Genomic DNA, 27,189 nt, shown 5'->3' on the forward strand with positions numbered 1-27,189 from the left:
ATACCGTACCCAATATTAGACGTAGAGACACTGTACTTCCTGGATAACGTGTTCTGTTGCTACACGTGCACTGCCGGCCCAGTTGATTGCGGTGCTGCTGCAGCTGTTGCAACGATAGGCAGCACTCCTTGTCGTTAAAGTTCAGAGCCTCGGAGGCACCCGGACCCAGCAACTTGTGAGGCCAGGCCGACGCTAGTCTGTAGAACATGATGCGAGCGTCCTAGTGGGGACCCGCGAGTGCTGCGTTCTCGGTCCTTCTCAAGGGAAATCCAGCTACACATTCTTGTGGATCGTGCATCTCAAGCGCTCAAGCCACGCGGCAGCATCATCGCGGGAAAAGCAAAATGATGCATCGGCCGGGAATCGAACCCGGGCCGCCCGCGTGGCAGGCGAGCATTCTACCACTGAACCACCGATGCTGCGGCCAGCGGTAACTTGACGCTGCTTTCCGAGCAGACGTCTCAAGGGAAAGTGGGACTGCCGTCAAGCGCCGTAGCATTCTGTGGGAAAGATGCTGCAGACGCTGAATCCTGCACTGCACTGCTTAAAAATGCCGCCAGAACGCGGGCCTCTGCGTACTCTTGCGTCGCCGGCGCCCAACTCTTGCCAAAGGATGCGAAATGTGCGCGGATACGCTGTCCGAATGCGTCTGGATGTGCTCCCCTAGCCTGCCTCGAAATGCGCCTGCCAGGTACTATCACCTTCGGCCGCTGCCGACTGGCGGGAAGCCGACACAGCGCGGACGCGCGGCGCTCGCTTGTGCGGTGGTGGTGTAATGGTCAGCATAGTTGCCTTCCAAGCAGTTGATCCGGGTTCGATTCCCGGCCACCGCAGCAGGCTTTTAATTTCGCGTATGAGTACTTTTGCCACGCGCTCTTAAATTATTGTTTTTTCGCCCTCTTACTCGCTGCATACCAGCCCTTAGTGTGTCTCGACTTGTCTCGTGTCTCGACTTGTCTCGACTTTGCTCAGCTGACGCGAGAGCTGACGCTCTCAAGTCGGCCTTTATCAAAACGACAAGCACGAGAAACGACTGAGAGAGGTAAGGAGAGGCGAGGCGATGGACACACAGCACGCCCCCTTCATTTCACGGTGGCGTCTCCCTGACCGAATCGGGCTGTAGCTCCGAAAACAAAGGAGAAACAAAAATAGGAAGTAAAAGTGCAAATAGTGCCCTGTGTTCCCATGCGCTCACCCGCCCAAGTACTGACAGGGGCCAAAGTTGTTACGCATCGGCAATCGGACATTTTCTTTCATTTTCTCTTTATCGGTTGAGAACCAGTGTATTCAAGATATTATGGCCATTGCCGAGTGAATGCTGTAGCGCTTCCCGACGAGTCGGGTTCGGATCCTCTGTCAACTTCCACGCAGGGTGATGATCTTTTGGTCATCACACTCGCCAGCTGAAATCGGCGCTGCCTTTTCGTAGTAGTAAAAGAGTAGTGGCCCGTGGGGGGATCGAACCCACGACCTTCGCGTTATTAGCACGACGCTCTAACCAACTGAGTTAACGGGCCTCGGCAGATGCAGTTGCTCAGCCCTACGCTGGAAACAGGTGGCATGAAGCCACACACCATTTCTATGGTCGTCGTGTGTCTGCTTCCCTAGTCTATATTCTGCTGACGGTCACGAAACAGTAGCTATATTGCGAGCAGGACGGCAAACGGCTGCTCGGACAGCTCAAACTTGCCACGATTCGTGTGGAAAAAATTCCGTTCCGGTACCGGGAATCGAACCCGGGCCTCCTGGGTGAAAGCCAGGTATCCTAGCCACTAGACCACACCGGATGTAGCCGTTTCGTTCGACCGTTCGTACGGTCGCTTGTCGCATTTCGTGTCGAGTGCCGCGTCGGCGCCCCTCTCTCTTTGCGAGCATCTTTGCACATACTGACTGGCAAGGCGCGCACCTCAAACGTCGCAGAGCAATGCTTTTGGCTTCATGCTCTGCTGGGAGAAGAGGAAAAGGGAAGCTGTAAGTAGCAATAACAGGAAGTAAACATTTTCCCGCTGAAGCGTTGAAACGTTGTGGATAACAAACAAGAAATACGTTGGCGCCCTAGCAACAGCACCACCATCAGTCACAGAAAATTAAATGCCCCGGGTGAGGATCGAACTCACGACCTTAAGATTATGAGACTTACGCGCTGCCTACTGCGCTACCGAGGCACGGGTGCACCGCTTGTCCTGGAAACTGGGTAAATACCGTACCCAATATTAGACGTAGAGACACTGTACTTCCTGGATAACGTGTTCTGTTGCTACACGTGCACTGCCGGCCCAGTTGATTGCGGTGCTGCTGCAGCTGTTGCAACGATAGGCAGCACTCCTTGTCGTTAAAGTTCAGAGCCTCGGAGGCACCCGGACCCAGCAACTTGTGAGGCCAGGCCGACGCTAGTCTGTAGAACATGATGCGAGCGTCCTAGTGGGGACCCGCGAGTGCTGCGTTCTCGGTCCTTCTCAAGGGAAATCCAGCTACACATTCTTGTGGATCGTGCATCTCAAGCGCTCAAGCCACGCGGCAGCATCATCGCGGGAAAAGCAAAATGATGCATCGGCCGGGAATCGAACCCGGGCCGCCCGCGTGGCAGGCGAGCATTCTACCACTTTTTTTTTTTTTTTTTTTTTTTTTTTAGTTTTTTTTTTTTTTTTTTTTAATATAGTTATAACCAACTCCCCTTATAGCCCTCCTTACTCTCACCAAAATATGCCTTCTTCGGCGAGCTTCATCGCTATATTTGCTTTACTGTCGAACTTCGTGGAACCGTGGTATAACTTAAAACAAAATCATCTTCTGCTCAGATGGTGTGGTGTCTTCTTCCACAGAAAAAATGGAGAACTAAGAAAAATTTTATCGCGGAATTCGTGGACGGTCTTCTTTCCTCCGCTGGTTCAACTCTTCTGCTCGTAGTTCAACTAAACTCATATTCCACTTAAAAGAAAAATATATTGTCCCTCCTGACTAACGTCAGTCACTCCGATGTAGCAGAGAGTTGTTACAAAACAGGTGGCAACGCAGCACAACAGCACAACATGAGAGTTTATGTCGATGTGTGCATCACACGAAAGAAACAGAAATCACAGGAAAGTAATAAAATGAAATCGCGACAGTCCGGGAACAGGATTTAAGAGATTGGAAAAAAACACTCCTGCAACTATGAATGTTCCACACAAACAGGCTGTATCTTCTAAAATACCCATGAAGTCTTGTGAACAAAATAAAATTCCTCAAAAGTAAAAGGACACTCCTCTCTTGGAGATAAAACCAGAACGACCCGTAGTGTGGGTGTGGCACAAGTCACCAACCATAACGCAAATAAAACAAAGAAAAGAAGGAAAAAGAAATTAAAAATAGAACGCGTCAGCTCAGTAAATCTCAGTTCAAGGTGTTTGCCGCAGTTCCATTTCATAGCCGTAATCCAAGGCCGCCTTCAAAAAATTCGCAAACAATTCGCGAAATTGAACGCAATCCTTCAGTGTCATATACTGGGCCCACAAATAATCTAGGTAAATCACAGTATCAGTGACGGCCATATCGATAAGGGCATAAATCGTATGCCCTAAGATCCAGACAGTGGCGTTATTTTTCGTCCGCGGGAAAGCTTTGAAGTTAGGCACTATCACACGACGAACAGTCACAAGGTGAGGAGGCGTTCTATTAATGTGGGCGACCATTCGTTGACACAGCCGCCATACCGTCCACACCGATGCACACTCAAAACGATGTTCCCGTGTGTCCACAGCACCACATCTACCACAGTTGGCAGAGGGAAGGAGATGAATGTCGGCAAGCCGCTGGTTCGTCGCTAGGGTGTTGTTGACGATCTTAAACCAGAGCGCACTCACGTCCGACGGCAACACCGGGTTGTTGATGTTTGCCCACACGTTCACCCATTCCACTGTGGGGTTCCGGAACACCAGTTTATGACGCGGAGGTTGTCCAGTCAGGGCAACGTAGAGTCCGCGGGCGGTCCTGTGTCTGTCGGTAGCCGTTGAAAGAGCGTAGCTCCTCGTTAAAAAGTACTCCCGTATGTAGGACATCTTATACGGGATGGCCGCGAGAGAGACGGGCGCCGCTTCAGAGCGTGGGCGGTAGAGCTCCAGGAGTGCCGCGGTGCTTCCTGCCGGGTTGTCGGACTGCAGGGTGGCCGTCCGGTGGACGAGCAGAGCGCCGCATTTGCGTGGAACGTCGGTGAAACCGAGGCCGCCCAGCTGCCTGTCGATGACACAGGTCGAAGCCTTGACTTTAAAAATTTCATGCCGCCACAGGAGCCAGTAGACTGCCTGCGAAATCGCCCTCCCGATCGGCTTCGGAACACTAAGCAGTTGGGCGATGTACCACGCATTCGATAAGATGAATGTGTTAATGACAGCCACACGTTGATGTAAGTTGAGGCGGCGACCTGAGTGGCTGCGACATAGGGCCTTCACAGTGCCAAGAACGCGTCTCCAGTTTAAAACTTGCATTTTTTGTGGGCACGCTACAATGTCGAGTCCTAAAATTTTGTGGGTGCGCACAACACGGAACCAGTCCCGTTCAGCAGACAGTCCCCGACGACCCAGTGGTACCAATACAGTTTTCCGCACATTCAGAACGGCGCCAGAGGCACGTTCGTACAATATCAGAACATCACGAACTCTGTCCAAGGCATGTGCCCGCCCCATGAAAAGTCCCACGTCGTCAGCATAGGCAGCACATTTGAGAGAGACGTGACAGAGCTGGACACCTTCAATGATTCGACCGACTGCGCGCAAAAACGGGTCGAGCGCAATGACAAATAGGAGCATTGATAAAGGACAGCCCTGTCTGACGGATCTTGTAATAGGAATGGGCGGCGACTGCCAACCATTGATGACAATGACGGACGTCGCCGACGTTAAAAGATTCCGTATAGCATCGAGAAAGTGGCCGCCGAACCCCAGTTTTGTCATGACGGACAGAAGATAATCGTGCCCGATACGGTCGAATGCATTGGCAAAGTCGATTGAGAGAATGCCAGCGGACAGGTCATTAATGGCTGCGTACGCGACCACGTCTCGGTATGAAGCCGCAGCGTGAAAAATACTACGGCGTTGCACACCACACGACTGAAAGGGACTGATTATCTTGTCCATGAGCACACTGAGTTTCGTTGCGAGGCATCGTGCCGCCAGTTTATAGTCTGCATTTAAAAGTGTGATAGGGCGTAATGCCTCAACACGGCATGCTGTCGGTGTCTTCGGAATTAATATAATACGCCCTGCAACGAACTTCGAAGGGACAGCAGCACCACGAACAATTTCATTTATCATGATCGTCAATGTCTCACCGAAAATATCCCAATAAGCCAGGTAAAATTCGATGGGAAGGCCATCTGGACCTGGAGACTTCCCTCGACGACACGAACGCAACACGTCTTTCACATCGTCCCGTGACAACATCTCATCCAGTGACTGACGGTCAGATTCGGAGATGACAGTATCCAATTCATCTAACAGAAATGAACGTGCGACATCATCGGCAGCTGTCCGTCCGAACAACCTCTTAAAGTGGTCGGTGACGTGGGGAACGATCTCATGCTTCGCCGTGAGACGAGCACCAGTGTCCGTGATGAGGGTGGTAATGTCTTTCCTCCGCGCCAACCGTTTCTCGCGTGCCAAGTGGTAAAGCGTTGGCACTTCGTCAATGGTCTCACACTGCGGTCGGCTCCTGATCAGAACACCTTGTGCCTTGTGGAGGTGATGCTGGAGTATCTTGCTTTTAATTCTATTCAAACGTGCGCGTAAGTTTTGATCTGGCGCCACGGGCGCATCAAGCGCATCCTGGAGGCACTGCTGATAAAAGGCAATGGTGCGCCTCTCCCAAAATGACGCCTCCCTTGCATACCGCATCGCAACACTGCGCAACTGCGGTTTGGCTAGGTCGACCCACCATTGTAAGACCGAGGCATAGCTTCCCCGTTTTTCAGAACAATACTGCCACACGTTCTGAATCTCGCAACGTAAACCGGCGTCAGAGAGATGACGGGTATTGAGTTTCCAAACACGGGAAGGGGGCGCCTGCCTATGTGCCAGTAATTGCACGTCACACACAACCCCGCAGTGATCGCTAAAAGCGACGGGATGTACCGCAACCCTATGAAGATAGGTTTGAAGCGGCCGCGACACATAAATGCGATCAATTCTGCTGGCACCGTTCGCATAAAAATGTGTGTATTGCGTCGTGGTAGGATGAAAATGACGCCAAACATCGATCAAGTCATTTGTCACAATTAGTTGGGAAAGTTCCGGGCACATGGTAGCCGTGGGAAATTGATCGGCTGCGGCAGTAACACAGTTAAAATCGCCGCCAACTACGACATTGCGGGTCGACGCAAAAAACGGAACCACATCTTGATTAAAAAAAACAGAACGTGCACGTTTATGATCAGTGCCACTCGGCGCGTATATATTAATAAATGTGACATCCTGGATCGTACACGTAAGTAAGCGGCCATTCGGTAAAAATTGAACGTTAGTTGGTTGCAATACAGTTTTATAAAGAACAGCGGTGCCACAAGTACCTTCAACGTTAATGTTATAGATGACATCATAACCAGGGACGTTATTGAAGCGCTTAACAGTAACTTCTTGGAGCAATGCAACGTCATAGCCTCCCAAAGTTAAAAAGTCTATAAAACTTGCTATTTTATGCGCAGCTATGATGCGATTTACATTGAGTGATAAAACTGAGAAGATCTTTAGATGTTGACGAGCGGCGGCCATTTAAAACACAGACACTCAAGCATTAGCAAGAAAAATGAGAAACGGAAGACGCAGATGCAGCGTCTTAAGCACACCAATAAAACTGTCAAGAAGCACTGCAACCCATTACGTAACTCGTGGACAATTCTGTGCAGAAAATTACTGTCAGCGTGCAGGAACAGCGTAACATAACGTCGCAGGTAAACGGGGCACGAATTACAACAGGTCCGCCGAAAGCCGCTAATGGGATCCAGGGTCGTCCTCCTCCTGCTTCCACCAGGGCGTCTCCGTTGGTCGGTCGGTCGGTTGGGCGCGACCACCAGCGGTGTCTGTGTACGTGGCCTCGGCCGCCTGTGTTGTTGCTGTACCGGCGGCCGACGTCGCCGAATGCCTGCGCGTGCGCTGCGGCAGCTGCTCGCTACTTTGCTCGCTTTTGCGCTTCGCAGCATGCGCACCCTGTTCGCGTGCCGTATTTAAGAACACCTTGAGATGTGCTGTTTGTTCCCTTATACGCTCCTGGCGCGCAGAGCTGTCAGAGGCAGGGGGGCACGATGTCTGAACTTCAGTCTCACTGCCACTCTCTGATACAGGGGTGCACGGCAAGTCATCTGACTGCTGACTCCTAGTACCCTTATTTTTATTTTTCTTTGTACGCCCTTTCCTCGGTGCCAGGGGAACCTCTTCAGGCGGCGGAGGCGGTGGTAAGGAGGTGTCCATCTCTTCCGAAATAGCAACTGGTGTATGATCCGAAACATCCGGGACCTCCTTAGCAACTGAATCCGATTCTACCACAGCCGAGGACAAAATGGGAGCGTCCTCCATTCGATCCTGTGGTGCGTCTGCAGTAACATTCACCTCACTTGGTACATCCTCAGCACGAATAGGGTCGGCAGGGCGGGGTTGTGATACAGTGCCCGCTACTATTTCACTCAGTAGTGGCACGAAGTGGCCACCAGTAGCCGCAGCGTCACTACGTGGGAGCTGCACGGGTCGTCTACGGGGACAATCAACACGTAAATGCTCAGTGGAATGACAAATTGAGCATGTGGGTGGCTGGCCGATATAAGTCACTTGAGCCCTACAGCCCGCAATCATTACGTAGGATGGAATGTGTTTCTTCAAGTCAATGCGGACACTACGTACTCCACTATTAACCTGGTACCGGTAGGCACTAGACCACTTTTCGTTAACTACCGACAAGACAACGCCGTACTGAGTGAGAGCACGTGCAATCAAATCATTGCCGCATTCAGGGGGCACATTAAATACTCGAACCGTTCTAACACCATAACCCGAGGGCACAATCTGCACATCACTGACTGTGCCATCGACATGCCTAAATTTACGCACTCCGCCAAATTTTTCAACAAATTTTTCACAGATGTCGCCGGAAAAGAACTTCAAAAATAGCGAATATTGCGCGAAATCCAACTGAAAAGTGTCCACCAGATCTTCCGGGATTTTCAAATCTTCGAATATAAATTCGTGGATTTCAAAAGCGGTGGGCCGCAAAGCATTTCTATCGAACACAAACTGCGCAGTGTTTGCCCTAGTAACTGTCGACATGGTACTCACGTTGAAGAAACTTGAACACGTGGACCTCGAAACACTCGCTGAGCGCCGCCCCGCGATGTAAACAAAGCCGCAACCGCTCCGCTGCTCCGCGCGATGTGCGCGGATACGCTGTCCGAATGCGTCTGGATGTGCTCCCCTAGCCTGCCTCGAAATGCGCCTGCCAGGTACTATCACCTTCGGCCGCTGCCGACTGGCGGGAAGCCGACACAGCGCGGACGCGCGGCGCTCGCTTGTGCGGTGGTGGTGTAATGGTCAGCATAGTTGCCTTCCAAGCAGTTGATCCGGGTTCGATTCCCGGCCACCGCAGCAGGCTTTTAATTTCGCGTATGAGTACTTTTGCCACGCGCTCTTAAATTATTGTTTTTTCGCCCTCTTACTCGCTGCATACCAGCCCTTAGTGTGTCTCGACTTGTCTCGTGTCTCGACTTGTCTCGACTTTGCTCAGCTGACGCTCTCAAGTCGGCCTTTATCAAAACGACAAGCACGAGAAACGACTGAGAGAGGTAAGGAGAGGCGAGGCGATGGACACACAGCACGCCCCCTTCATTTCACGGTGGCGTCTCCCTGACCGAATCGGGCTGTAGCTCCGAAAACAAAGGAGAAACAAAAATAGGAAGTAAAAGTGCAAATAGTGCCCTGTGTTCCCATGCGCTCACCCGCCCAAGTACTGACAGGGGCCAAAGTTGTTACGCATCGGCAATCGGACATTTTCTTTCATTTTCTCTTTATCGGTTGAGAACCAGTGTATTCAAGATATTATGGCCATTGCCGAGTGAATGCTGTAGCGCTTCCCGACGAGTCGGGTTCGGATCCTCTGTCAACTTCCACGCAGGGTGATGATCTTTTGGTCATCACACTCGCCAGCTGAAATCGGCGCTGCCTTTTCGTAGTAGTAAAAGAGTAGTGGCCCGTGGGGGGATCGAACCCACGACCTTCGCGTTATTAGCACGACGCTCTAACCAACTGAGCTAACGGGCCTCGGCAGATGCAGTTGCTCAGCCCTACGCTGGAAACAGGTGGCATGAAGCCACACACCATTTCTATGGTCGTCGTGTGTCTGCTTCCCTGGTCTATATTCTGCTGACGGTCACGAAACAGTAGCTATATTGCGAGCAGGACGGCAAACGGCTGCTCGGACAGCTCAAACTTGCCACGATTCGTGTGGAAAAAATTCCGTTCCGGTACCGGGAATCGAACCCGGGCCTCCTGGGTGAAAGCCAGGTATCCTAGCCACTAGACCACACCGGATGTCGCCGTTTCGTTCGACCGTTCGTACGGTCGCTTGTCGCATTTCGTGTCGAGTGCCGCGTCGGCGCCCCTCTCTCTTTGCGAGCATCTTTGCACATACTGACTGGCAAGGCGCGCACCTCAAACGTCGCAGAGCAATGCTTTTGGCTTCATGCTCTGCTGGGAGAAGAGGAAAAGGGAAGCTGTAAGTAGCAATAACAGGAAGTAAACATTTTCCCGCTGAAGCGTTGAAACGTTGTGGATAACAAACAAGAAATACGTTGGCGCCCTAGCAACAGCACCACCATCAGTCACAGAAAATTAAATGCCCCGGGTGAGGATCGAACTCACGACCTTAAGATTATGAGACTTACGCGCTGCCTACTGCGCTACCGAGGCACGGGTGCACCGCTTGTCCTGGAAACTGGGTAAATACCGTACCCAATATTAGACGTAGAGACACTGTACTTCCTGGATAACGTGTTCTGTTGCTACACGTGCACTGCCGGCCCAGTTGATTGCGGTGCTGCTGCAGCTGTTGCAACGATAGGCAGCACTCCTTGTCGTTAAAGTTCAGAGCCTCGGAGGCACCCGGACCCAGCAACTTGTGAGGCCAGGCCGACGCTAGTCTGTAGAACATGATGCGAGCGTCCTAGTGGGGACCCGCGAGTGCTGCGTTCTCGGTCCTTCTCAAGGGAAATCCAGCTACACATTCTTGTGGATCGTGCATCTCAAGCGCTCAAGCCACGCGGCAGCATCATCGCGGGAAAAGCAAAATGATGCATCGGCCGGGAATCGAACCCGGGCCGCCCACGTGGCAGGCGAGCATTCTACCACTTTTTTCTTGTTGGGCCTCCCATCTCCCCTTATAGCCCTCCTTGCTCTCACCAAAATATGCCTTCATCGGCGAGCTTCAACGCTATCATATCTGTTGTGGTAGACGCTCGTCGCCGACGGCTGCTCTCGTGGATCATATCGTGAAAACCAAAAAAATAAATGAAAATTCTTCCACAAACTCTAATCTTCCATCCAGCAATGTAATGCAAAATAAAAGATAATGTTCCTCTTCAAACAATGTAAATGGCAAAATAAAAGAGCCATCCTAAAAGATGCCACAGACGACGAGTAACTAAAAGTCTTAGGAGAGTTCTTTCTTATACAAAAAACACACAATTAATTTCCATGTCCATTCTCCGAGAAAAGGTTGCGCGTGGAGAAGACAAACTAAAAACTCACTCCTAAGATCATAAGAAGAAGGTAGTACAGGGGAATTAAAATAATTTGTCACTTCCATGTGGAAAACGAAATGCACCACTGCCATAATTCAAATAAAATAAATAAAAGATAATCTTCTTCGTTAGCGCATAATTGTCTCACAGACCCATCAAAACCATCTGGTCAAATCCAAACAAAAGTGATTGAAAAAAACGAAAAATAAGAGACAGCCTCTTCAGTCTTAAATGGAGTTTGCAATGTATCAATTATTGAACATCTTCGCGTAACCATGTTTTAACGCCGCACACAGAAAATTGGCAAAAAGTTCGTTATAATGTTTCAGCCGCTGTACATGGGAATGTGCATCCCACAAGTATGCTAAATATGTATATACGTCCTGGACTTGGCAATCCAGAATGGCGAAGACTGTGTGACCCAAGAGCCACACCATGGTATTGTGCTTCGCGCGAGGGAAGGGCTTAAACCCTGGCGCAAGAACATCATTGAGAGTCACGTGCGAGGGTGTCGTCCTGTTGATCAGAGCCACCATGACCCTACACAGTTCCCAGATGGCCGACACAAGGCGACATTGAAAGCGATGCTCCCGTGTGTCTGGAACGCCGCAAGCACCACAGTTGGCAGACGGCAGCAGGCGGATGTCCGAGAGACGTTGGTTAGTGGCCACCGTATTGTTAACCAGTTTATACCACTGGGACCGAACGCCGGAGGGCAACACGGAGTGATGAATATTCAGCCACACCTGCCGCCAGTCGGTCGCGGGGAAACGAAGAGCGAGCTTGTGAGGGGGTGGCCTTCCCACCATCGCCGCATACAGTCGGCGAACATTCCTGTTTCTGTCCAGCGCCGTTTCCAGTACGTAGCTCCGCTGCAGGTAGTAAGCTCTGACGTAGCCGAGTTGATACGGGATGCCTACCACGGACACCGGTGCGCTCTCGGAGGGCGGGCGGTAAGCGACGAGCATGGCCGCCGCCGTTCCATCCGGGCTGTTAGCTTGCAAGGTGGCCATGCGGTGTACCAGCAGCGCCGAACACTTCCGGGAAAAATCGACCAGGCCGAGTCCCCCGAAGGTGGTGTCGAGGACGCACGTTGCCGCCCGAACCTTGAAGATTTCGTGGCGCCACAGGAGCCAGTACGCGGCCTGCGAAAATGATCGGGCAAGGGGTCGCGGAACGTCCAGGAGTTGTGCCACGTACCAGGCCTTGGAATACACGGCGCTGTTAATTAGGTCGACCTTCTGGAGGAGGGTGAGGCGTCGGCTGACGTAAGTCTTACAAAGGCCTTTGACATGATTGAGCAGCCGGCGCCAGGTGCGCGCCCGCATCTGTTGGGGATTAGCAGTAACGTCAAGGCCCAAGATAATGTGATGACGGGCTACGCGAAACCAAGTCTGATCGGGATCCACTTCACAATTTCCTAAAGGAATCATTACGGTCTTCCTTGGATTTATCAAGGCACCCGACGCACGTTCATACCTCCGCAGTAAGGGCCGGATGTGATGAAAATCGTCGTCGTCGCCGATAAAAACACCTACGTCATCAGCATAAGCGAGACATTTCACAGTGGCAAGATGAATATCCACGCCGCCTATCGTGCGGTCGAGCGCACGCAGCAGTGGGTCCAAAGCAATGACAAAAAGGTACATAGATAAGGGACAGCCCTGTCGCACCGACCTACGAAGAACTATAGGTGGTGTTCTCCATCCATTAATTGTCACCACCGAGCTGGCTCCTGTCAGGAAATGGCGAATCACGCAAATGAAGCGGGGGCCAAAGCCCATTCTGTCCATAACATGCATCAAATAATCGTGGCTCATCCTGTCAAACGCGTTGGCAAAGTCCAGAGAAAGAACAGCGGCTGAAAGCCGATGGACGGCCGAGTAAGCGATGATGTCGCGATAGGTAGACGCTGCATTGAAAATGGTCCGCCTCTTAACGCCGCAGGATTGAAACGGGCAGATGACTTTATCCATGACTGCCTGTAACTTCGCTGCAACACATCTGGCCGCCAACTTGTAATCAGCATTCAGCAGCGTAATGGGCCGCAGATCGGTGACACGACACGGACCCCGTTTTTTGGGGATAAGAACAATGTGCCCTTCGAGAAACTGACTCGGGATGACGAAGCCGCGAAGCACTTCGTTCACCAGTACCGTAAACTTGTCCCCTACAATATCCCAGAAAGTAATATAAAATTCTGTAGGAAGACCGTCGGGTCCAGGCGACTTGCCTGTCGTGCTGGCTTTCAAGATCTGTAACACGTCGTGATTAGACACCTCTGCAACCAGCTCTTCACGGTCAGGTTCGGACATGTAGTCGACTACGTCATGTAATAAAAGTCGCATGGCCTCCCCGTCCACGGTAGTGTCGTGAAAGAGCGAAGTATAATAGTCGGAGATATGACGTACAATTTGGCGCCGCTGCGATAAGACAATCCCCGCATCAGTTTCTAGCGCATCAATATACTTTTTGCGAGCCTGTGTCTTCTCCCGGGCAAGATGATAGAGCGACGGCTCCTCGTCATCGATGTGGCATAACGGACGGCTCCGAACCGTTAAACCCCGCGACCTTTCCCGGTGCAGCCTCAGAATCTGGGTTTTAATTTTGCTCAAGCGGAGTCGAATATTTGCGTCCGGGCCAACAGGTGCATGGATAGCATCCTGTAAGCACTGCTGATAAAATGCTAACGTACGCCTGTGCCAGTAACTCGTTTCACGACTATATAATTGCGCCGCCTTCCGCAAAATTGGTTTGGCATGCGCCACCCACCACTCGATGCAGGACCCGTAAGTATGGAACTTTGTTAAACACTGCTGCCATGCGACACGTATCTCCGCACGGAGCCCTTCGGCACCCAGATGGCCGGTATTGAATTTCCAATATGCCGGAAGAGATTTCGTGCGACAGCACTGCAACCGCAAAACGCACACGTAGCCACAGTGATCACTCACGGCGACAGGCAGAACTTCGACCGCACATAAAGCGTCTGTTAGCTCCCGTGAAACGTAGATCCTGTCAATTCGACTGGCCCCCCTAGTAGAAAAGTGCGTATACTGCGTCATAATGGGATGGTAGTGACGCCACGTATCACGCAAGTCCACTGCATTTAAAAGGGTAGTCAGTTCAGCACATTTTGTGGGGGTGGGGTATTGGTCAGCAGAGGCAACAACACAATTAAAATCGCCACCCAATATGATGGGGCGAGCCGTAGCCAAAAAGGGGCATATGTCCGTGGTAAAAAAACGAGCGCGTGTGCGTTTTTGATCAGTCCCCGAGGGCACATAGACGTTGACAAATTGGACTCCCTCAATCACACACGCTAAGACACGACCATTTGGGAGAAGTTGGATGTCCGTAGGCTCTAAAGACGACTTATATAAAATCGCAGTGCCACAATTATTATCACTATTCAGATTGTAAACAACATCATAACCTGGGATATTGCTAAAAACGTCACTAGATACCTCTTGAAGAAGGGCAATACTAAAATGTCCATGAAATAAAACGTCTGTAAAAGCTGCTATCTTGTGCGCCGCTGAGATACCGGCAACGTTTAATGTCAAAACAGAAAACATACCCGTGGGGTGTGATTGCGTTGACATTTTAAGCAGATGGACAATACAGAGCAAGAGAAAAAACACCAACGAAGTGATAAAATGCCGGACTTACACGTAAACGAACAGCAGCTGGCATAAAAATGGAAATTTCAGTAGGTCTTAAAACACTGTAGTGGTTAGTAGCAATTCTACAAAAACATGGCACGACAATACACTGGACGCAGTACAAGATACAGTAGTTTCCATGTCAAGTGCAATGTAGGTGGACTCATGACAACGATGTAGGTCTTCGCACACTCTACTGGCCCCCCTCGTCCTCCTGCTGTTGCCACCACGGGCTGTGACTATCAGGTGGCGGGGGTGGTCGTGCGTCGCCCGACGACTGGGCGGCTTCCAACTGGCCTCCGCGCGATGTTACGGCCGGCTGTGACGGCACCGAATATTTGCGCGGGCGCTGTGGTAACTGCTCACTGCCCTGTTCTAATTTGCGCTTAGCAGCAGCAATGTCCTGTTCCTTCCCGGCACTGAGAAATTGTTTCAAGTGAGCAGTGTGTGCTCGAATCTTCTCTGTCCTGGCGGGGCTGCTATTACGGGAGGAACCCTGTGACATTGGCTCACTTTCACTGCCACTCTCCGTGGCTGGCGGATTCGCGAGGGCGGCCGGGTTCGGATCCCTGACCTGTTTACCCTTGCCCCGCTGGCGGCGTTGCTTTTTACTTTCCGCTGAAGGCGTTACAGTTTCGGCAGAAGTTGGCACCGGGAGGGGCGGCGGGGGTAAAGAAGCGTCTGTTGCCTCCACCGATTCCGATTGAACGGGATCAGTATTAACAGGGCGTACGTCCCGTTCGTCATCAACCCGGTCGGTCGGGGCAGGCGGGTCCTGGACAACCTCCATTTCCTCCTGCCCGACAGTCGTGTTATTATTTTCCGCGACGGACCTGTCTTCGACAGAAGCAACGGCCGACGGTCGCACGGTCGGTCGGTCGGTCGGACCGGTAAAGGATGTTCCTGCTACAATCTCACTCATAAGGGGCACAAATTTATCGCTACCACCCACAACATCTTGGCGCGGTAACTGAACAGGCCGCCGTCGAGGGCAGTCACCCCTTAAATGTTCCGTGGAATGACATACGGCACATGTCGGCGGTTGCCCGATATATGAGATCTGTGCACGAACCCCACCGATTACAAAGTAGGAAGGAATATGTTGTTTCAGGTCCATCCGGACACTACGGACACCACTAGCAACTTTATAACGGTATGCACTAGACCATTTCTCCATCGTAATGTTCAGAACGTCACCAAACCGCGACAAGGCACGAGATAAAACTTGATCAGGGCATTCAGGTGGTACATTAAAAACACGGACAGTTCGAATTCCAAACCCTGACGCCACAATTTGCACATTACTAATACTGCCGTCTGCATGTTTAAAACGGCGACTGCCACCAAATTTAGCAACAAATTTTTCACACAAGTCCCCAGACGTAAATTTCAAGAACAAGCAATACTGAACAAAGTCCAATTGAAAGGTGTCTACGATTTCTTCCGGTATCTTTAAGTCTTCGAATAACCATTCGTGTATTTCAAATGCGGTAGGGCGGACAGCACTTCTATCAAAGACACACTGAACGGTGTTAGCTCTCGAAAATGTCGACATTTTGTTACTTACAAACCTTGAAAGCAGCAATCACGAAGAACGAAGCGCCAAAGTCCCGGCGACGTAAACAAAGCCGCAACCGTCCCGCTGCCCCGCGCGATGCGCACGGATACGCTGTCCGAATGCGTCTGGATGTGCTCCCCTAGCCTGCCTCGAAATGCGCCTGCCAGGTACTATCACCTTCGGCCGCTGCCGACTGGCGGGAAGCCGACACAGCGCGGACGCGCGGCGCTCGCTTGTGCGGTGGTGGTGTAATGGTCAGCATAGTTGCCTTCCAAGCAGTTGATCCGGGTTCGATTCCCGGCCACCGCAGCAGGCTTTTAATTTCGCGTATGAGTACTTTTGCCACGCGCTCTTAAATTATTGTTTTTTCGCCCTCTTACTCGCTGCATACCAGCCCTTAGTGTGTCTCGACTTGTCTCGTGTCTCGACTTGTTTGCTCAGCTGACGCGAGAGCTGACGCTCTCAAGTCGGCCTTTATCAAAACGACAAGCACGAGAAACGACTGAGAGAGGTAAGGAGAGGCGAGGCGATGGACACACAGCACGCCCCCTTCATTTCACGGTGGCGTCTCCCTGACCGAATCGGGCTGTAGCTCCGAAAACAAAGGAGAAACAAAAATAGGAAGTAAAAGTGCAAATAGTGCCCTGTGTTCCCATGCGCTCACCCGCCCAAGTACTGACAGGGGCCAAAGTTGTTACGCATCGGCAATCGGACATTTTCTTTCATTTTCTCTTTATCGGTTGAGAACCAGTGTATTCAAGATATTATGGCCATTGCCGAGTGAATGCTGTAGCGCTTCCCGACGAGTCGGGTTCGGATCCTCTGTCAACTTCCACGCAGGGTGATGATCTTTTGGTCATCACACTCGCCAGCTGAAATCGGCGCTGCCTTTTCGTAGTAGTAAAAGAGTAGTGGCCCGTGGGGGGATCGAACCCACGACCTTCGCGTTATTAGCACGACGCTCTAACCAACTGAGCTAACGGGCCTCGGCAGATGCAGTTGCTCAGCCCTACGCTGGAAACAGGTGGCATGAAGCCACACACCATTTCTATGGTCGTCGTGTGTCTGCTTCCCTAGTCTATATTCTGCTGACGGTCACGAAACAGTAGCTATATTGCGAGCAGGACGGCAAACGGCTGCTCGGACAGCTCAAACTTGCCACGATTCGTGTGGAAAAAATTCCGTTCCGGTACCGGGAATCGAACCCGGGCCTCCTGGGTGAAAGCCAGGTATCCTAGCCACTAGACCACACCGGATGTCGCCGTTTCGTTCGACCGTTCGTACGGTCGCTTGTCGCATTTCGTGTCGAGTGCCGCGTCGGCGCCCCTCTCTCTTTGCGAGCATCTTTGCACATACTGACTGGCAAGGCGCGCACCTCAAACGTCGCAGAGCAATGCTTTTGGCTTCATGCTCTGCTGGGAGAAGAGGAAAAGGGAAGCTGTAAGTAGCAATAACAGGAAGTAAACATTTTCCCGCTGAAGCGTTGAAACGTTGTGGATAACAAACAAGAAATACGTTGGCGCCCTAGCAACAGCACCACCATCAGTCACAGAAAATTAAATGCCCCGGGTGAGGATCGAACTCACGACCTTAAGATTATGAGACTTACGCGCTGCCTACTGCGCTACCGAGGCACGGGTGCACCGCTTGTCCTGGAAACTGGGTAAATACCGTACCCAATATTAGACGTAGAGACACTGTACTTCCTGGATAACGTGTTCTGTTGCTACACGTGCACTGCCGGCCCAGTTGATTGCGGTGCTGCTGCAGCTGTTGCAACGATAGGCAGCACTCCTTGTCGTTAAAGTTCAGAGCCTCGGAGGCACCCGGACCCAGCAACTTGTGAGGCCAGGCCGACGCTAGTCTGTAGAACATGATGCGAGCGTCCTAGTGGGGACCCGCGAGTGCTGCGTTCTCGGTCCTTCTCAAGGGAAATCCAGCTACACATTCTTGTGGATCGTGCATCTCAAGCGCTCAAGCCACGCGGCAGCATCATCGCGGGAAAAGCAAAATGATGCATCGGCCGGGAATCGAACCCGGGCCGCCCGCGTGGCAGGCGAGCATTCTACCACTGAACCACCGATGCTGCGGCCAGCGGTAACTTGACGCTGCTTTCCGAGCAGACGTCTCAAGGGAAAGTGGGACTGCCGTCAAGCGCCGTAGCATTCTGTGGGAAAGATGCTGCAGACGCTGAATCCTGCACTGCACTGCTTAAAAATGCCGCCAGAACGCGGGCCTCTGCGTACTCTTGCGTCGCCGGCGCCCAACTCTTGCCAAAGGATGCGAAATGTGCGCGGATACGCTGTCCGAATGCGTCTGGATGTGCTCCCCTAGCCTGCCTCGAAATGCGCCTGCCAGGTACTATCACCTTCGGCCGCTGCCGACTGGCGGGAAGCCGACACAGCGCGGACGCGCGGCGCTCGCTTGTGCGGTGGTGGTGTAATGGTCAGCATAGTTGCCTTCCAAGCAGTTGATCCGGGTTCGATTCCCGGCCACCGCAGCAGGCTTTTAATTTCGCGTATGAGTACTTTTGCCACGCGCTCTTAAATTATTGTTTTTTCGCCCTCTTACTCGCTGCATACCAGCCCTTAGTGTGTCTCGACTTGTCTCGTGTCTCGACTTGTCTCGACTTTGCTCAGCTGACGCGAGAGCTGACGCTCTCAAGTCGGCCTTTATCAAAACGACAAGCACGAGAAACGACTGAGAGAGGTAAGGAGAGGCGAGGCGATGGACACACAGCACGCCCCCTTCATTTCACGGTGGCGTCTCCCTGACCGAATCGGGCTGTAGCTCCGAAAACAAAGGAGAAACAAAAATAGGAAGTAAAAGTGCAAATAGTGCCCTGTGTTCCCATGCGCTCACCCGCCCAAGTACTGACAGGGGCCAAAGTTGTTACGCATCGGCAATCGGACATTTTCTTTCATTTTCTCTTTATCGGTTGAGAACCAGTGTATTCAAGATATTATGGCCATTGCCGAGTGAATGCTGTAGCGCTTCCCGACGAGTCGGGTTCGGATCCTCTGTCAACTTCCACGCAGGGTGATGATCTTTTGGTCATCACACTCGCCAGCTGAAATCGGCGCTGCCTTTTCGTAGTAGTAAAAGAGTAGTGGCCCGTGGGGGGATCGAACCCACGACCTTCGCGTTATTAGCACGACGCTCTAACCAACTTAGCTAACGGGCCTCGGCAGATGCAGTTGCTCAGCCCTACGCTGGAAACAGGTGGCATGAAGCCACACACCATTTCTATGGTCGTCGTGTGTCTGCTTCCCTAGTCTATATTCTGCTGACGGTCACGAAACAGTAGCTATATTGCGAGCAGGACGGCAAACGGCTGCTCGGACAGCTCAAACTTGCCACGATTCGTGTGGAAAAAATTCCGTTCCGGTACCGGGAATCGAACCCGGGCCTCCTGGGTGAAAGCCAGGTATCCTAGCCACTAGACCACACCGGATGTCGCCGTTTCGTTCGACCGTTCGTACGGTCGCTTGTCGCATTTCGTGTCGAGTGCCGCGTCGGCGCCCCTCTCTCTTTGCGAGCATCTTTGCACATACTGACTGGCAAGGCGCGCACCTCAAACGTCGCAGAGCAATGCTTTTGGCTTCATGCTCTGCTGGGAGAAGAGGAAAAGGGAAGCTGTAAGTAGCAATAACAGGAAGTAAACATTTTCCCGCTGAAGCGTTGAAACGTTGTGGATAACAAACAAGAAATACGTTGGCGCCCTAGCAACAGCACCACCATCAGTCACAGAAAATTAAATGCCCCGGGTGAGGATCGAACTCACGACCTTAAGATTATGAGACTTACGCGCTGCCTACTGCGCTACCGAGGCACGGGTGCACCGCTTGTCCTGGAAACTGGGTAAATACCGTACCCAATATTAGACGTAGAGACACTGTACTTCCTGGATAACGTGTTCTGTTGCTACACGTGCACTGCCGGCCCAGTTGATTGCGGTGCTGCTGCAGCTGTTGCAACGATAGGCAGCACTCCTTGTCGTTAAAGTTCAGAGCCTCGGAGGCACCCGGACCCAGCAACTTGTGAGGCCAGGCCGACGCTAGTCTGTAGAACATGATGCGAGCGTCCTAGTGGGGACCCGCGAGTGCTGCGTTCTCGGTCCTTCTCAAGGGAAATCCAGCTACACATTCTTGTGGATCGTGCATCTCAAGCGCTCAAGCCACGCGGCAGCATCATCGCGGGAAAAGCAAAATGATGCATCGGCCGGGAATCGAACCCGGGCCGCCCGCGTGGCAGGCGAGCATTCTACCACTGAACCACCGATGCTGCGGCCAGCGGTAACTTGACGCTGCTTTCCGAGCAGACGTCTCAAGGGAAAGTGGGACTGCCGTCAAGCGCCGTAGCATTCTGTGGGAAAGATGCTGCAGACGCTGAATCCTGCACTGCACTGCTTAAAAATGCCGCCAGAACGCGGGCCTCTGCGTACTCTTGCGTCGCCGGCGCCCAACTCTTGCCAAAGGATGCGAAATGTGCGCGGATACGCTGTCCGAATGCGTCTGGATGTGCTCCCCTAGCCTGCCTCGAAATGCGCCTGCCAGGTACTATCACCTTCGGCCGCTGCCGACTGGCGGGAAGCCGACACAGCGCGGACGCGCGGCGCTCGCTTGTGCGGTGGTGGTGTAATGGTCAGCATAGTTGCCTTCCAAGCAGTTGATCCGGGTTCGATTCCCGGCCACCGCAGCAGGCTTTTAATTTCGCGTATGAGTACTTTTGCCACGCGCTCTTAAATTATTGTTTTTTCGCCCTCTTACTCGCTGCATACCAGCCCTTAGTGTGTCTCGACTTGTCTCGTGTCTCGACTTGTCTCGACTTTGCTCAGCTGACGCGAGAGCTGACGCTCTCAAGTCGGCCTTTATCAAAACGACAAGCACGAGAAACGACTGAGAGAGGTAAGGAGAGGCGAGGCGATGGACACACAGCACGCCCCCTTCATTTCACGGTGGCGTCTCCCTGACCGAATCGGGCTGTAGCTCCGAAAACAAAGGAGAAACAAAAATAGGAAGTAAAAGTGCAAATAGTGCCCTGTGTTCCCATGCGCTCACCCGCCCAAGTACTGACAGGGGCCAAAGTTGTTACGCATCGGCAATCGGACATTTTCTTTCATTTTCTCTTTATCGGTTGAGAACCAGTGTATTCAAGATATTATGGCCATTGCCGAGTGAATGCTGTAGCGCTTCCCGACGAGTCGGGTTCGGATCCTCTGTCAACTTCCACGCAGGGTGATGATCTTTTGGTCATCACACTCGCCAGCTGAAATCGGCGCTGCCTTTTCGTAGTAGTAAAAGAGTAGTGGCCCGTGGGGGGATCGAACCCACGACCTTCGCGTTATTAGCACGACGCTCTAACCAACTTAGCTAACGGGCCTCGGCAGATGCAGTTGCTCAGCCCTACGCTGGAAACAGGTGGCATGAAGCCACACACCATTTCTATGGTCGTCGTGTGTCTGCTTCCCTAGTCTATATTCTGCTGACGGTCACGAAACAGTAGCTATATTGCGAGCAGGACGGCAAACGGCTGCTCGGACAGCTCAAACTTGCCACGATTCGTGTGGAAAAAATTCCGTTCCGGTACCGGGAATCGAACCCGGGCCTCCTGGGTGAAAGCCAGGTATCCTAGCCACTTTTTTTTTTTTTTTTTTTTTTAGGTATCCTAGCCACTTTTTTTTTTATATCTATTGAAAAAAATATTAAAGAATATCCACCACACAGCCACTTCAAAAGAAGTGTAGTACTGAAATTAAATTCCTAAAACATGACTATATAATGTAGACTGCTTACTGAAATAAAGGTTAAAAAACGAAAACTTCAGTCCTGGTGTAGAGAAGAAACATACATAAAGGCGGCAAATTCAGAAACAGTATAAAAGAAAATGGCTCACACAGGTGACCTTAGCCAACACCCTCTCTTTCAAATGTCAGGCTAAGCATATTGGCAAAATCATCTCGGAGGCCTGGCAATCGCAAGCGCTGCCAGTAAGCAGTAAGCATGTACTGCCGAAACGCTAGGTGTCCATCCTCTTCATGACAACTGTTGACAAAATGTACGAAATGGCCAATCAACCACATGACGGTATGGAGCTTCGTCCGCGGAAAAAAGGAAGAATCGGGCCGGACGATGATGTCAATAGTATAAGCGGCTTCAGCAGACCTAGTGACAAAAGCAAGTTGTTTCCTGAGCCAACGCCAATTAGCAAGGTGCCCACAGCAGGTGAATCGATGTTCAAGGGTATCCAGGAGACCACACCGAGTACAGGTGTCCGTGTCAGAAAGACCAATACGGTGCAGTCGTACATTGGTGGGAACCAAATTATTTATTACCCTATACCACGTGGACGCCACGGCCATAGAGTGGATCGGCAGACTAACGTTCTTCCAGACGTTCCTCCAGGACACGGATGGAGACGCCAGTTCTATTGGATTGGGACTGGCCAGCCCCTCCCAGCGGGCAATCAAGCTCTTGGTCGTTGGCACCGGTCGGCGCAAGAAGACGTCACCGAGGTAACTCACCGCAATGTAAAATTCCCGAATGTGTTTCAACTTAAAATTTAGGCGTCCGACATCGACAGGTGGAGCAAGGCTCGCCGGACGCACAACAGTAAAAAGCCTGGATGTAATTGAAGTCACTTCTTGCGTAACAATTAGAGTCGTTCGGCGGACGTACAAAGCAGACGCCTTGCGAGTAATGTCAGAGAGGCCCAAGCCTCCGGAGAGACGCGGTTTCGTCATTACCTCGTAACGTAACTTGAATAGATGGCCCTTCCATATAAACCTGCTAGACAATTGGCGCAACCGTTTCGCCACCATCATGGGAAGTGGGAACAGCTGAGCAACATAATAAGCTTTACATAGGACGTAGGTGTCTAAAATTCTGACTTTTTGCAAAATGGTAGCAGAGCGCTGCTCATGGACCATCAGAGCCCCCTGTATCTTCTCGGTGACAGATTTCCAATTGAGAGCCGCCATTTTTAGAGGACACCGATCAATGATAATCCCCAAGGACGTATGGCGATCGACAAAAGTGGCCCAAGGGACGTCAGCATCGCGAAATCCTCGAATATCAAGGAACTTACATTTACCCTGATTGAGACGCGCTCCAGAGACACGACAGTATGCATCAACTGCCCCTTTCAACAACGGGATATCATCTCGTTGACGGAGGAGAACAACGACATCATCCGCATATGCCTTAACCGAGAGCTTCCCACCAGAGAGGGACATACCCTGAAGCTTGAGAGCAATAGTCCGAAGCAGCGGTTCCAGGGACAAAACGAATAAAGACATAGAGAGCGGACTACCCTGAGGCACTCCGCGGCGGATAGCAATGGGCGGCGTCAGCTGCCCATTGACTGACACCCGAGCTGTTATTCCCCTGTACAAATTGCCAAGAACACCACGTGATGAAGCGTTAAAACCTATTGTACCTAAAACACGATCTAAAAACACATGACTGACGTGATCAAAAGCCTTATAAAAATCAAGGAAGGCAAAGGCACAATGTACGTTTGTAACCGCCGCAACCGAGACAACATCCCGATATTCGGCTACTGGTGTCAGAATAGATCTATCATGAAAACAACATTGATGTGCACCAATCACACCCCGAAGCAGAGAAGACAGCCGGCTATTGAGCGCTCTAGCAGCTGTCTTATAGTCAAAATTCAGCAATGTGAGCGGACGAAGATTGGCAGCAGATAAACGACCAGAGGACTTCGGAATTAAAACAATTTTCCCTACTTTAAAATCGGCAGGCACATCCATCCCTCTGACAATCTCATTTAAAATCTGCGTAAAAATGCCACCCAAAAGAGGCCAAAAACGGAGATAAAATTCTTTAGGCAGGCCGTCTGGACCCGGCGATTTACTGGACGGAGAGCGAGCAATAAAATCGAAAACATCATCTACCTGGAACTCCCGGAGAAATTCGCCGTTCGCGTCAGGCGCGATCGTCGCAGTTAGATCCCCAAAGACATCATCCGAAAGAGACTCACCAGAATCATCGGCAGAATAGAGACTAGTGTAATACTGATGAAGAGCACGAACCATTTCCTCCTGTGCACTAAGCTGTCGCCCATCATCCACCGTAAGAGAAGAGATGAAGGAGCGACGACGACGAGTCTGATGCCGTAGCAGGTGGTACAAGGATGTCAGTTCACCTTCAACAAGAGAGTGAGGTTTCGACTTAACTCGCAGACCATCCATCTGTCGTCGTTTAAGGCTCAAGAGCTTGGCTTTAATACGACGAACATCATGGATCCGCAGTGGAGAGGTACCCGCCGCGTCATATAGTTCACGCAGGACAGAGTAGTAATATTCATACGTGTTCTTAAAATCACGCGTCCTAGCAGCACAGTAGAAAATCAAAGTCTGACGAATCTTGGGCTTGGCAAACGCAGTCCACCAAACCAGCAAGGAGGGGTATCGCGGGACAGAGCGAAGACATCGCTCCCACACGCCACTTATAACATCATCCATAGCACTGTCGGCAAGGTGGGAAACATTTAACATCCACTGGGAACGATAAAGTTTTGCAGGTTGGCGACTAAGATTTACAGTTGCAGTAAAAGCACAATGGTCAGAAAAACTAGTAGGAATAACATCGACAGAAAGAATTTTATCACATAAAAAATCAGATAAATAGAATCTGTCGAGTCTACTGCATGAGGACGCGGTAAAAAACGTATATTTCACCAGGGTTGGATATTTGTGTTCCCAAACATCACGCAGATGCATCGTACGAACTAAGTCATGTAAATCACGGCAATAATTAAAATTGGGGGACTGGTCTGCAGGGCGTAAAACACAATTAAAATCGCCTCCGAGCAGGAGACTCCGAGGACTCTGGCGCAAAAGATAAATAAGCTCTTCTTTATAAAAGCGCGATCGAGCCACAGTGTGACCCGAACCAGAGGGGGCATACAAAACAACGAGGCGGAGATCAAAAAGACGACAACCAATCCCACGGCCAGAGTCAAGGAATTCAATGTCAGTAATAGGAATGCCCTCTCGAAAGAAAAGAGCAGTTCCTGTTGAATATTCCGGCGCGACATTAAAAACAGTTTGAAATCCAGGTAGAGAGAGATCAGAAAACAACACTTCCTGCAAAAACACTACGTCCGCACAGGCGTCGTAAATAAACTGCCGCAAAGAGGCAATGCGAACGTCGAACTCAATACGGTTAACATTTAAGGTAAGAAAGGTGTATGCTTGAACCATAGAGAGAAAAGCGAGAAAACAAATCACCTACACCGACGCACCAGCGTCACAGTCCATAGCAGGGGTGACAGAGGCATCCGAGGGAGGGGGACTGCTACCCCGTTCCGCGGATCCCTTACGTTTCGGTTTTTTACGAACAGCATTAACGTTCGGCTGAACGCGTAACTTGCGTCGGCTGACGGGCAAGGAAACTTCAGCCGCCGGTGACGTAGGAGGGTCAAGTTCTGTATCCGACACCACCCGCGCCGGTCCACATGCGGGATCCGGGGTCGCGGGGGAAACATCTGACAAAACGGAATGGTCAACACCTGCACCAGCTTCCGGCAAACATGGACTGCACGGAGGCGAAACGTGAGCAGGAAGGTCCGAGGCCACAGAGTTGGAAAGAAGCGGAGCAGCTCCGCTGGCAGAGGGATGGGGCAGCGAAGCAGGAAGTTGTCGCGGCTCCACTTGTTGTGACATCGAAGTCGGTTCGGAAGACGGCGCCAACAGGCCCGACCGACGACCCGACTCGAGAGAAGCTGCGTCGGAGGCCGGAGGGGCGCCAGCAGCCGCCACCGGAACCGCTACCTCAGGAGGGCAGGGAGCAGCTACAGTACACAGTGGCTCGGAGAATGCCGGTCGCTCGGACTGGGGCATCTCAGGGAGGTCCTCATCCGTACTATTTCCATCGTGTGGGCGACGCCTCTTATTATTCAAAAGTGGCACACCCACCTGAGGGACAGACGGAACAACATCAGATTTAGCACGCAAAGGAGGAAATTCTGTATCAGGGGTGCGCAAAACCTGTGGCGGGGCGCTACTACCACTGGACTGTGCTACACCAAGAGCAGAACCACCAGCAACGAGGTCAGCGACCGTTAACTTGCGACGCTGTTCGAGAGAATTTTTTAAAACAAAAACTCTCCGCGGACAGTCGGTACGCACGTGACCACTTTCATTGCACAAAAAACAGGTGCCAACCTGACCACTATATGTTACATGGACACGATATCCACCGATCTGCAGGTGAGATGGAATATTCTGCTTAACGTGCATTTCGACTGAACGAATACCACTGTAACATTGCAGGCGATGTTGGCTTGACCAGCGTTCAAGGCGAATGCTCTTTACATCACCATACTTCTGTAGACCCTCCTTAAGATAGACATTATCCACCTCCGGTGGAAGGTTGTAAACACGAACATTGGTATACGTGATGGAAGCATTGGAAAGCAGCACGGTACTTACAGAATCATCCCGATGCCGAAAGAGAACTTGATGACCATATTTAGAAAGAATTTTATCAACCTGAAGTGGGTCCATAAACTTAACAAAGAAAACATACAGTTCGGTATCAAAATAAGCAGTGTGCACCTGATCCGAATGAACACCAAAGGTATCTACCAACCAATCATGAATCTCAAGAGAACTAGGTTGCACATGGCGGGTTGACTTGTCAAAAGCAAAACTAACTGTAGCCTGACGAGGAATAACCTGGGACGACATTTTCAAAATATGCGGTCGAAACCGCTACACAAAAAACACTGAAATAAGGACAGAAAGTAACACAAGGTACGAAACAACGACGGAGAAATACTCTCAGAAGTTGCAACACAACACGTAACAAAAACGATAGTCCACTATACGTAACGCTACGGCGGAGCGGAAGACTAGGCACGTCCACACTGCACGGCGTCTAAAGCGGAACTGGGAAGTAAACATTTTCCCGCTGAAGCGTTGAAACGTTGTGGATAACAAACAAGAAATACGTTGGCGCCCTAGCAACAGCACCACCATCAGTCACAGAAAATTAAATGCCCCGGGTGAGGATCGAACTCACGACCTTAAGATTATGAGACTTACGCGCTGCCTACTGCGCTACCGAGGCACGGGTGCACCGCTTGTCCTGGAAACTGGGTAAATACCGTACCCAATATTAGACGTAGAGACACTGTACTTCCTGGATAACGTGTTCTGTTGCTACACGTGCACTGCCGGCCCAGTT

General features: G+C 51.3%; 22 non-coding genes across 22 annotated transcripts; 5 read left to right on the forward strand and 17 right to left on the reverse strand.

Annotated features, from left to right (window-relative positions):
- Nucleotides 1-348: 348 nt before the first annotated feature.
- On the reverse strand, nucleotides 349-419 carry Trnag-gcc. The gene has a single exon. It is a non-coding gene; the product is annotated as a tRNA-Gly (tRNA).
- A 342-nt stretch (nucleotides 420-761) lies between these two features.
- On the forward strand, nucleotides 762-833 carry Trnag-ucc. Its single transcript has one exon. It is a non-coding gene; the product is annotated as a tRNA-Gly (tRNA).
- A 610-nt stretch (nucleotides 834-1,443) lies between these two features.
- On the reverse strand, nucleotides 1,444-1,517 carry Trnai-aau. Its single transcript has one exon. It is a non-coding gene; the product is annotated as a tRNA-Ile (tRNA).
- A 198-nt stretch (nucleotides 1,518-1,715) lies between these two features.
- Nucleotides 1,716-1,787, reverse strand: Trnae-uuc. The gene has a single exon. It is a non-coding gene; the product is annotated as a tRNA-Glu (tRNA).
- Nucleotides 1,788-2,092: 305 nt separating this feature from the next.
- Trnam-cau lies at nucleotides 2,093-2,165 on the reverse strand. Its single transcript has one exon. It is a non-coding gene; the product is annotated as a tRNA-Met (tRNA).
- A 6,363-nt stretch (nucleotides 2,166-8,528) lies between these two features.
- On the forward strand, nucleotides 8,529-8,600 carry Trnag-ucc. Its single transcript has one exon. It is a non-coding gene; the product is annotated as a tRNA-Gly (tRNA).
- A 598-nt stretch (nucleotides 8,601-9,198) lies between these two features.
- On the reverse strand, nucleotides 9,199-9,272 carry Trnai-aau. Its single transcript has one exon. It is a non-coding gene; the product is annotated as a tRNA-Ile (tRNA).
- Nucleotides 9,273-9,470: 198 nt separating this feature from the next.
- Trnae-uuc lies at nucleotides 9,471-9,542 on the reverse strand. Its single transcript has one exon. It is a non-coding gene; the product is annotated as a tRNA-Glu (tRNA).
- A 305-nt stretch (nucleotides 9,543-9,847) lies between these two features.
- On the reverse strand, nucleotides 9,848-9,920 carry Trnam-cau. Its single transcript has one exon. It is a non-coding gene; the product is annotated as a tRNA-Met (tRNA).
- Nucleotides 9,921-16,210: 6,290 nt separating this feature from the next.
- On the forward strand, nucleotides 16,211-16,282 carry Trnag-ucc. Its single transcript has one exon. It is a non-coding gene; the product is annotated as a tRNA-Gly (tRNA).
- A 603-nt stretch (nucleotides 16,283-16,885) lies between these two features.
- On the reverse strand, nucleotides 16,886-16,959 carry Trnai-aau. The gene has a single exon. It is a non-coding gene; the product is annotated as a tRNA-Ile (tRNA).
- A 198-nt stretch (nucleotides 16,960-17,157) lies between these two features.
- Nucleotides 17,158-17,229, reverse strand: Trnae-uuc. Its single transcript has one exon. It is a non-coding gene; the product is annotated as a tRNA-Glu (tRNA).
- Nucleotides 17,230-17,534: 305 nt separating this feature from the next.
- On the reverse strand, nucleotides 17,535-17,607 carry Trnam-cau. Its single transcript has one exon. It is a non-coding gene; the product is annotated as a tRNA-Met (tRNA).
- A 381-nt stretch (nucleotides 17,608-17,988) lies between these two features.
- Trnag-gcc lies at nucleotides 17,989-18,059 on the reverse strand. Its single transcript has one exon. It is a non-coding gene; the product is annotated as a tRNA-Gly (tRNA).
- A 342-nt stretch (nucleotides 18,060-18,401) lies between these two features.
- Trnag-ucc lies at nucleotides 18,402-18,473 on the forward strand. Its single transcript has one exon. It is a non-coding gene; the product is annotated as a tRNA-Gly (tRNA).
- A 610-nt stretch (nucleotides 18,474-19,083) lies between these two features.
- Nucleotides 19,084-19,157, reverse strand: Trnai-aau. The gene has a single exon. It is a non-coding gene; the product is annotated as a tRNA-Ile (tRNA).
- A 198-nt stretch (nucleotides 19,158-19,355) lies between these two features.
- Trnae-uuc lies at nucleotides 19,356-19,427 on the reverse strand. The gene has a single exon. It is a non-coding gene; the product is annotated as a tRNA-Glu (tRNA).
- A 305-nt stretch (nucleotides 19,428-19,732) lies between these two features.
- On the reverse strand, nucleotides 19,733-19,805 carry Trnam-cau. The gene has a single exon. It is a non-coding gene; the product is annotated as a tRNA-Met (tRNA).
- Nucleotides 19,806-20,186: 381 nt separating this feature from the next.
- Nucleotides 20,187-20,257, reverse strand: Trnag-gcc. Its single transcript has one exon. It is a non-coding gene; the product is annotated as a tRNA-Gly (tRNA).
- Nucleotides 20,258-20,599: 342 nt separating this feature from the next.
- Nucleotides 20,600-20,671, forward strand: Trnag-ucc. The gene has a single exon. It is a non-coding gene; the product is annotated as a tRNA-Gly (tRNA).
- A 610-nt stretch (nucleotides 20,672-21,281) lies between these two features.
- Trnai-aau lies at nucleotides 21,282-21,355 on the reverse strand. Its single transcript has one exon. It is a non-coding gene; the product is annotated as a tRNA-Ile (tRNA).
- Nucleotides 21,356-26,999: 5,644 nt separating this feature from the next.
- On the reverse strand, nucleotides 27,000-27,072 carry Trnam-cau. Its single transcript has one exon. It is a non-coding gene; the product is annotated as a tRNA-Met (tRNA).
- Nucleotides 27,073-27,189: the final 117 nt, after the last annotated feature.

Source organism: Schistocerca piceifrons, unplaced genomic scaffold (assembly GCF_021461385.2).
Source record: "Schistocerca piceifrons isolate TAMUIC-IGC-003096 unplaced genomic scaffold, iqSchPice1.1 HiC_scaffold_572, whole genome shotgun sequence".
In the NCBI taxonomy this organism is placed as follows: Eukaryota; Metazoa; Arthropoda; class Insecta; order Orthoptera; family Acrididae; genus Schistocerca; species Schistocerca piceifrons.